Source organism: Empidonax traillii, unplaced genomic scaffold, assembly GCF_003031625.1.
Source record: "Empidonax traillii isolate 1590-97213 ecotype Southwest subspecies unplaced genomic scaffold, ASM303162v1 scaffold53:size2875158, whole genome shotgun sequence".
NCBI classification, from domain to species: Eukaryota; Metazoa; Chordata; class Aves; order Passeriformes; family Tyrannidae; genus Empidonax; species Empidonax traillii.
The window spans coordinates 2,207,812-2,218,343 of record NW_020955246.1 but is presented as its reverse complement, the minus strand read 5'-3'; the positions used below and the strand labels follow the sequence as shown (position 1 = coordinate 2,218,343).

The 10,532-nt window shown below is 35.5% G+C and overlaps 1 protein-coding gene across 1 annotated transcript in view; it reads left to right on the top strand.

Annotated features, from left to right (window-relative positions):
- Positions 1-303: 303 nt before the first annotated feature.
- LOC114055325 (formin-1-like) overlaps positions 304-10,532 on the top strand; it is a 49,301-nt gene continuing 39,072 nt past the window's right edge. Inside the window, exon 1 of the mRNA XM_027879307.1 lies at positions 304-392. The gene's annotated coding sequence lies outside the window, so the exon portion shown is untranslated. The remainder of the gene's footprint in view (positions 393-10,532) is intronic.

The window sequence follows — 10,532 nt, the reverse complement described above, 5'->3', positions numbered from 1 at the left end:
GGTGACACACCGAGCGCCAGCAGCGCCACAGCCGCCACAGCCGCGGGACCCTCCGGCCCAGGGCCCGCCCCCTGGCCGCGCCCTGCCCCGCGCGGAGCGGCCGCGCGCCGCCGCGCAGCCCGCCGATTGGTCAGCCGGCCTGTCAGTCCGGACGCCCCCCCGGCCCCCCCTCCCGCCGGGAGCGAGCGGAGGGGCGCGCGCACAGCGCGGGGCTGCGCGCCGGGAATTAGCCGGGAGGCGGCGGCGGTGAGGGGGAGGAGCGGGAGGTGGCCGGGAATAGCGCGGGGCAGCTGCAGTCCCGCAGCCACTCGGCATCCTGTGCCCTCGGCATCCTTCCCTGCACCTGAGACAGCAGCAGGAGCATCGCAGCCCGGGGCGCTGCTTCTCACAAGGTAATACTTTACTCCTTCGTTCGCTTGCCCACCGCTCTGCCCATCTGCTCCGTTCCCCGCAGTGGTTCTGTCGCAGTCGAGTGGATTACAAAATAAACCCACTAACTCAAGACTGCGGGAAGGGATCCCTTTAGTCCTCGTTAGCATCTCGTCTGCTCTCTCAGTGGTTATTTTTAGATAGCTTCTGCGGGATCACGAGGGCTGGGATCTCTTAGTTTCTCTGGCAGTCCTGAGAAAGTCCGTAGCTTTCCTCCTTCCCGCTTTCCTGTCTGGGCTATTAGTGTAAATTATTACTGGATTACTTCCCTCCGCCGCAAAATGACTCTTAAAACTCTTCTTCTAGTCTGATGTGCGGGGTACGTACAGATAAGCGAGGAATGCGGACTGTTATAATTCTGTAGCATTTGATGGGTGCAAATGCCGTCGTGCGCTCAGGAGGGCAGATGAGTGGGAAACACGTGATTAATATTTACAGCGTTCAGGCCGTCTGTTACTCGGTGTTGCAAAGCTTATCGGAGTCACCGTTGCAGGTGAGGCTGATGAACTGTTACCCTGCGGTAGAACGCATTTGTACGCTGACATCTGCTAATATCCTTTACATGCAGGAAAAGGACACATACTGACGTTCTGGAGAAACCCTTCTCTTGTTGTTTTGCACAGTCTCCTTTCTTTGAATGCCATATTAAATCACATTATGATACAGCAGAGAGTTGGTCTGGGAACTGTATATAATTAGTTCTTCTGGCTGTCCCACAGTCTTGTGATACTTGTTTTCTCAAGCGTGTAGCAGGAATCATAGTGAGTCCTTACTTTTATTGTAGCTTCACAGAAAATTAATCGATTTTGAAAAATAGCTGAGAAATTATACAGAAGTTTTGATTATCTTCCTGATTTTAGTTATTTATTTTCACTCATCCTTTGAATTGTTCATGATGGTTTACTGATCATTTTTACTTGTAGAAATGTCTTGTGCAAGTGTTATAATTAAACCATTTTGTACACATTTAAAGATATCACTACAAGTATACCAGTAGTATTCCTAGGAAGTGTAGGTAAATCACACGTAATATTCTGACACTTTCACCTTTCAGGTAGTTTGGACTGTACTTGCAGGTGAATTGGCTTGTTTGGGTAAGTTTCAGCAAAAGCAGTTAAACAATTTGGATTAAAACGAGAGTGGAAGAAAGAAGAACTGCTTTTTGTATTATTATGAAAAAGAATCGGTCAACCCATAACATCATTAAATTAATTTGCAGGACCGTAGTCAGCATGTCTAGAGATAGAAAGTTGCAGTTTGGTATGAATCAAGCCATCTTGTGAGCAATGGAAATTAGTTTTGAGTTCAGCCTGTCTCACTAAAAGTCAAGTGCTATGAACATGCATCTTCCCTTATGGTTTTTTTAATAGATGTATGTGTAAGGTGTACAGCTACATGGGCATAGGTGACTTCATCATGTACTAAGTAGTGAACAATAGGACAATGTTTCCCTAACATTTTGCAACTTATTAAGATTGAAGTAGAGGCATGGGGAAAAGATTAGACTCTCTGTAGGGAGTTTCTTACCTAGACAGGTATTTCCTGAAAATTTGAAATTTTCCTTTCAATTTCTCTTTTCAGATTTTCATATCTCCAAAGACTAAGCGATAGGCAAATACCAAATAAAAAATTGGGAAATGTCTGTTTTTCAAAATAAATGCCAAGGTGATGAATGTCAACTTTATGCTGACATTTGTCAGGATATAAAAATATGGTGAAGAGATGGTTCTGTCTGGGGTATGAAAAACTGCAGGGTTGTTTTGTTTTGTTTGAGCTTTTTTGTATGTTTGTTTTTGTTTTTATGGTTTTTTTGGTTGCGTTTGGGTGTTTTTGTTTAACTAGGATAAAACCTAGTGCCTTTACAATATCATTTAACATTCTCTGAAGCTTTGGTCCTGCTTTAACTTGCACAAATAACATGTTTGAAAATGGAACCAAAAGTTGAAAGCAGCCTATGCAAATAAACCCAAATGATATTCTCTAGAGAGTGGTCAAGAGTAGGAAAAGAAAAACAAGAACAATCATTGAGGTCTTCTGCTAAGGCTCGAGGGTTGGATGGCTTTTTGCTCCTTAATATAATATTTAAGAACTGAATGAGTTCAGTTCTTAAAAAAAATTTTCCATGTACCTTTGTGTTGCTGTTTTCAAAAATTAGCATCCCTTTCTCCACCCAGTCTTCTTCAAATCTGAGGAAGTTTCTCAGCTTTTAGTTTTTCTTTAGCCTTTTTGACATGAAATATATTATTTTTCTACCTTTGATCTCATAAGACTTGAAAAAATATATAGTCTGAATGTATATTCCATTAGCTTTTAGGTATCAGGAAGAGTACCAAAAATGCGGGAAACTAGCCGCCATGGAGTGATGTGGCTCTAATGGAGGGCTTAGTGTCTCCACAAGACCATGTATGTTTTGTTGATTTTGGCCCTTAGAAAATTACATAGGGCCTTTAAACTCTTATTATTGAATTGCTTCTGTCCTCCATTTACAGAGCCATTAAGTCTTACAGATCATTTTAAATGGCACTACTGAAATCTTGAAGTAAAATCAGTATTATGTTAAGATTTAAGCTGACAATTTTCTCAGAGATATTCTTTTTATCCTGCAGTATTGTACGCTTACTACATTGAAATACTGTGTCATCATGTGTTAATCTTATTGCTTTTTTTCCCATGAGGTGTTTCATGTTGCTTAAGTTAGAACCTCCTTGGGGGATCTATGCAACCTGTTTAATCTTAAAATAATTTGAGTTTTGTAAATCCTTTAAAACATTATTATTAGTAAAAGTGCATTCAGTGTTGACAGAATTGCTGAATTTAATAAAAATTCTGTGTTCCATGACAGGACACAGACCAAGAAAATTGCCATGACATATAAGCAATTAACCATTTTCAAGACCTAATTCGCTTGCAGTTAGGACTAATAAAGCAGACTAAATGTGTATCTAAAACTCAATAGTTAATATGCTTACTTGTTCAACAGGCCTTTGGAAAACCTATAATCTCTTCTAGCAGTTGGGTTTATAATTTTTTTGTTAGTTGTAGTCATATGTCAAAACCATTTAACTATGGATGAAATTCTGCTAGAAAGAAGTTGTACTGAAGAAAACAAATGCAACCATAGCTCTCTAATTTAACACTTTCTTGTTTGAAGTGTTAATATGATCATCTCAAGTCATTTATCCCATTTATTTAGTAATATTAGTAATTTATTTGGTAATATTATATCCCATTTTATTTAGTACAGCCAAGGTTTTTAAAACTTGAATAATAGAATTTTTGAAACAACCCAAAATTCCTTAACACTAAAGTAATTTCAAGACCACTAAAATTTTTGAAGGGGAAAAAGTTAAAATATTTCTGAGTTTATTCTCAACTGTTGCTTTTTTTTTTTTTTTTTTTTTTTTTTTTTTTTTTTTTTTTTTTTTTTTTTTTTTTTAATATGCATAGTTAAAAATAGATTTGTTAACTTGTCAAATACATTATTCCAGAAAATAGTTCTCAATTTCTAAGAACTTACTGGAGGACAGTGTCTTTGACCTTTAGTTACAGAAAAATATATTTAAAACCTGCTGTATTTTATGGAGGGGTTCTTCTAAGGGTATAAAATGTTGTTATGAGAAGTTTTTTTAATTGCTGTTATTATTCTTTAAATTCTTTAAATTCCGTTTCTCTTTTGTCTTCACCACTGAAGCATCCTTAGCACTTGCACGTCTTTTTGCAGCTGGATCAAATGTTTTGCAGCTGGAATTGTTTCACTTGCTCATGAAATAGCTCAAACATTTGCTGTAACATATTTTAATTTTCTTCTTTGCTTTCCTTAAATATTGTATTGGGATTAAAGTTCAGAATATATGGCCACGTATGTCTCTCAAAGTCATGTTTGGTTGAAAGATCTTTGATCTGAAAGGCTGTGTGTGCAATGCTTTTTTTAAGTATCATCATGACACTAACAAGCATAGGCATTCAAGAATTAAATAAATAAAAATGTACTTTCTCACTTTGAGAACCTAAAGATATTAATACAATACAGAACAAGATGCAGTTCTTGTTGAAAAGTTGGCTGTCTGGACAAGCAAAATTAAAGCTTTTGGACAAAGATTAACAAGACAACATTTCTTTTATTCAAAAAATGTTTATTTAATTCATGTTGGTTTTCTGTAAAAATATCCTATACTTGCTACTAGAAGTGGAAACAAGTCACTGTGTATCTTGTAAAACTTACCCATTGCTAAAAAATGTTTTATTTTAGAGGGGTGTATTTATGTAGGTTAAAACTGGAAAAAGTCATGTGTGCAGTTTATGACCCAAGTCTAACATGTACAAATACGATATTGCAAGTTCATATCTTTTTTTTCACTATTGATATGATTTGTTTTTTGTTTTACTTTTCCTGATAATATAGTTTATAGTGATAAAATGTTTCTGTTGAAATATGTAAAGACTGCATTTAAGACATGTGAACAGAGGTCTGTACAAGCTTGTTTGGTCTAGTGTAGCTTTTTGTTTGTTTGTTTATTACTTGAAAAGCAGCTGACTATTAATTAGCGCAACATTTCATTAAGACCTCTGTGACCTGAGACAAAAGATTTTTTTCCTTTTACCTGTAATTAATTTTTACATCCCTAGAAGATTTCACCTGAATATTAGCCACAATCCCCTCTATACATGTACAGTGGTTTTCTATTTTAAGTTGCAAAATTTCATTGTGAGTATTCATCTTAGGTCCAAAAGATGCAGGGGAGTGTTGGTGATGTTGTAGGGGAGGGTTATTTGAATAGGGTATAGATATTACATTAATGCAAAATCAGTAAAGCTCAGAATATCATGTAATTCTGTTATTGAGGAATGAACCCTGTCTTTATTTTAAGATAGATTAAATAATTCTAAAATTTATTTTAATTCCTTGATTTGGCAAAATACTCTTTTCCCAGAATATTCTGAGTTGGAAGAGACACTCAAGGATCATTGAGTCCAGCTGTTAAGTGAGTGGCCTGTACAGGGACAGACCCTACATTCTCGGCATTATTAGCACCATACTCTAACCAGATGAGCTAATCACAAGTTTTCTTACCAGCAAGGAGAGTTTGAAGTATTTTTTGTTTGCTTCCTTGTTTATAAGTATCTTTTGAATCCCGTTGAATCATAACATATGTGTATGGTGAGAGTGTAAGTTCCAGTTGCCATGATAATATTGTACTTGCTACCTTCTGAATTTTGGATAGATATGCTCAACAGATTTTCATTTTCTGTATGTGGTAAGAAATCAAGAAGACATGGTCTGGAATATGGTGAAGATGTTTTTGGTCTTCACTGAGGAAGGCAGAAATTAACTGTTGTGCTGGGTTGGACTGAGAGAGTTAGGCCTGGAGGGCAGCTTCCTTCTTAGAAGTGCTGTAATATCTATTAGCTCCAGGCATATTCTTTAGAAGAGAAGATCTGAGGGTCAGTGTTGGTATTTGAAGCAGTCTGGCTTGTATTTCATTTATCATGCAAAATGGAGCTCCTTTCTGTTTATTCTGTCATGTAAAATAATCCTGTTTTTCTGATACTCAATTAAAAAGCCCAGCAAGACTGATTGCTACCAGCTATATTAAAGTTGTTCAGGCGGTTTTCATTATAAGACTCAGTTATAACTTTGTGCCACTTTGATTATTTCAGCTTCAATTGCCCATACCAAATACTGCCTCCTGAAATGCTTTTCCTTAGAAAGATCTCACTGAAATACTAAGGCAGTGTTTTTTACAAATAAAGCTGGAGATGAGAGGTGAGAAATGACAAATATAACTTTGATCATTTTCTAAACTATTAAACACATTTTAAATCTTTAAATTCTATAAGAGTTGCCATTGCTGTCACTTAGAAAGTGTCCCTTATTTATAAGACTGTGAATTTTGGGAGTGACATTTTGCTTCAAATTCTATATCCTGGATGTATCTTTCTCTGGAATGCAGTGTTTTCAGTAGTACTTTGCATTCCAGAGGCAAACTGAAAAGAATGTGTTTTTGTGATACTTTCCTTTTAGTTTACCTCTTCAGCAGTCAGGAAACTCTCTTCTAGTCCAAAAGAACTGGAAGAAGGACTCATCTGCTCCCTTGGTTTTTTCCCTGCCAAATGCCTAGGAGCGAGATGGAGAGTGTAAAAACCTGACTGAAGTGCAAAGGGATTTTCTTTGTTTGTTTAAAAGCTTTATTTCTTGAAACAGTCTGTTTTGAACTGGCTGTTACTGTGTTAAGAGTGATTACTTCAAGATATGTGTACAGATTGCCTTTGCTCTTTCTCTCCTCTAAAGTCTGCTGGTTTGCTAGTTGATGTACTTACTACATTAAAGATTTTTCATATTTATAATAGCCATTGTAGATTTTTTTTTATTAGCAACCTCTTAAACAGTGAAATGGAAATCTCTTTTGGTAACTTCTTGTAAATTAGTTACCTTTGTCAGACTGATTTTGGACGTTTTTGTGGTGTGTAGTTGAATTCTGCCAACATAGTTTCATGAAGACATGTTGTGTGACATCTTTTATTTTCTTTAACTTACTGACGCAGTTGTGCCAGGAAAAAAATACATACTGCTTTGCTAAATTGAAGTAGGCTACAGAAGGATGAGAATTTTCATGTCAGTCTCCTTTGGGGAAGACAGTTCTGTTTGCTTTCTGTAGCTAAAATTGCAAAAGGTGTATTAGCACAGATAAAAATTTAAAAGAGAAGAAAAAAAATCCACTTCAACAAATTGTATTGTATATTTTCAAATAATCACAGGTTATATTCAGAAAGTACTGTGAATAAGAAACAAACATATTACTTGCTATCAGAGTTTCCATTAGTGTCTACTGGTGCTTCCAGTGCACTTCCATTTCAGTTTCCTTACTCATAATACTGTTTGCTTCTGCAGGGTTCAACTCATGTCCCAACAAAGCTCTTCAACAGAACAGAATTATTTGTCTTCCTTGAATCACTAGTTGTTCCAAGCCATTATTTCCTTCTTTGTACTCAAGTTCAAATGTAGTTCAAAGACCTGACAGGAAATTATTTTCCTCTGAAAGAAGAAATGATACATTACATTTCTTACTCAACCTGCATTATATTAATAAAACTCTTACCTGGATATTTAAAATAAATATAAAAAATTAGAAATTTTAAGTATTACATTTTTTTGTTTGTTTTTGTTTTGTTTTGTTTTTGTTTTGTTTTGTTTTGTTTTTAAAAATTTCCTGTACTCTTTTTACTGTACAAGAACAGTGTTATGCAGGACATTTTTAAAATGTATGTTTTATTTATTTATTTATTTATTTATTTATTTATTTTCCATCAGTTTAGTTTTTTCTAGTGTTGAAAAATTCAATGGCTGTTCTTAATTTTTTCCTTTTTTAAATTTTTTTCTTAACTATGTCAGATAATGGGTTTGAGGAATTAGGGGAAAAATTCTATAAATTTTTACATATTTCTTAGCAGTTTCTACATATGCTCCATGGTTCTCTCGTACTTTGTTCATTTTCCTTATTCCTGTGCTCTCTTCTGTAGTAATGCATTAACGAGCCAAATTCAGTTTAAGTCTTTGACCCTCTTAATATTTCTCTGAAATGATAATGTTCTGTTTCAACTGTAATCGTAAGCAGAAAATAATGTTTTAAAAGAGCTTTTTCTACGTCATCTTCATTGCAGCATCATTGTTGAACTGTACATCAGCTTTTAGATAAAATATAGATATTATAAAGCCTATAATTATCACACATTTCAACCTAATGGCTCTGTATAATCTCGTGTATAGCTTCGTCTTTTGTTAATAAACAGCAATGGGTTGCTGTTCATAGAATCTGAAGAGAGTGATACAAATTACTTCCTTAACAAAATTGTGAAAACTGCAATACATTTTCATGTTTTAGAGGTGATGGGCAAAAAGTTGGGATATTACTTGTGTGTTATTTTAAGAGATTTCAGTAAAATGCTTAATCTAGATGAAAGATGCATAAAATGTTATGTGAACTCTGAGATGTGTTAGGTGACAAAATTTAATAGGAAATCTAAAAGTGCATGTTATCTGGAGATTATATTTACTTTTCATATGCTTTCCATCTATTCTCATTCAAGGTGGTTTTAATACAGAAAGGTTTATTTTGTCATATGATTACCCTACATCCATTTCTTTGATTCCTGTTGAGTAGACCAGCTCAGCAGTTTCAAGTGATTTACCAAGGCTGTCTTGTGGCCTCAGAGAGCCTTCTGAAAATCCAGCTGCATGTATTTGTGGTGGTTCTTCACATATATGGCTTTAATGAGGAAGTACTGGAGTGAAAATGAGACTCTGGTTGCAGAGTTTAAATGTCCTGGTCTTGTCATATGTTGATATTGCACTTTGGAACTCAATAAGAAAGAAGAGAGTTTACCTATTAATGCTTTCAATTCTGTTGTTTTAAATGCTATATAAACTACCTGGTCCATCTGTGCTATGCTAAGGACCACCTTGGAAGGTGCATTTGGCTCTAATGCATCAGAAATGCTGGGTAACCTGGAGAAACATTTTTACAGGAAGCATAGTGCTGGAAACCTTTTGTATTTTTTGGGACCATGTAAAATGGAAGTATGTCAGCCTTTCTTTGAAGGAATACTGTGGAGAGCTAAGCTGTTGTACAAGCAAGCATTATTAAAAACGGCACTGAACAGGAACAACCAGTTTCAAGAACACCATTGACATTATATACCTCTAATTCTGAAATCTTTGCAAATACATATTTCTAAGGATATCCTTGTGATATTTATTCATCTTTAGGGTATCCTTTTTAAACGGTTCTGCTTTTACAATAGCAGTTTTTAAAAATTCCCTGTTCCTTGGTTGAAAGGCTAATATAGCTTCTTACCATGTGGCTTTTGGAGAGGGATCACCAAGAAGTTAGTATAGGTGGGTGGAAGTCAGTGCAATTGGAACTAGAACTACATGATTGTAATAGTGAAAAACATGATTTATATCTGCATTTAACTTAGCTAAGTTGTGTTGGAGGTCACTTGGGTCACATCATAGGAGCAAAAATCTGAATAAAGGGACTTTCTTGGTACAACTGAAAATATTTGTCAGGAATGTGATCTTTTCTAGAGAAGATAACTGTACTAAAAATATTTTTATTATTCAGAAACTATACTTTTATTGAAGTCAATTATTTCTGTACAATTCTAGTTTTGCAGTCTAGGCATTTTTTAAACATTTTTAAGGCCAGGTGGTGTGAGTAATACATGTATTTTATGTTTGTTTCCCAACGTGACTAGTCAAACATAACACACATTTTTAATATAAATGGTGAGCCCCAGAGTAGCATCCCTGCTTTCTTCCATCTCCTGTGCACTAAAAAGGTAATAACCATATAATTAACATATTTGCAGCTATTTCAAGGGAGACAGTGGTCTGTAAAGCTCCAGAAACAAGTTTGGGATAGTTTAGCTACTGAGAATGTATTTGGTTCTAGTAAGGCATCATCGTATTATTCAGTCCAGCCATAAACTTTTTAAAACAATTTTCATTACTTTACATGCCTTGTGTAGATTATCTTTTTGTTAAATTCTGACTTCATGTTTCAGGAGTTTGGATTTACTCATCTTCAGATCACAAAGATGATGTATTCAGAGAGCTGGGTTTCTGATTTTTTTGTTTCATGGACTTGGTCCTGGATTTCCTGGTTGTTGGTATGGGAAAAATTTAAACAGAATGACACAGCCAAAGGTTGCATTTATGTTTAAAAATTGCTTTTAGTATAAAAAGCTCTGTGTTGGGGATTAACTTAATGACTTTCAACCCTATGTTTTGTGTTACTGCTTTGTTTCATCTGAATTTGTTGGCAAGACTGTAATATGCTTTAATACTTCCTCTGTGCCATTGCATGAGATCTGAAATTTAATAAAGCCATTCTCTGTCTGGCATAGACTCTGTTTTGTATTCCTTAACACTCTCTTTGCTACTGTAGGTCAATACTTGCAAAGTTGAGAAGTACTTTAAACTATTATTGCTAACAATACGCACTATCATTCTAACCATTATACAAATACTTAAATACTCCAATTTTGGTGTGATTTTTTGCTTGTTGTTTCGTTGTTGCAACAATACAGGAAATACAAGGTAG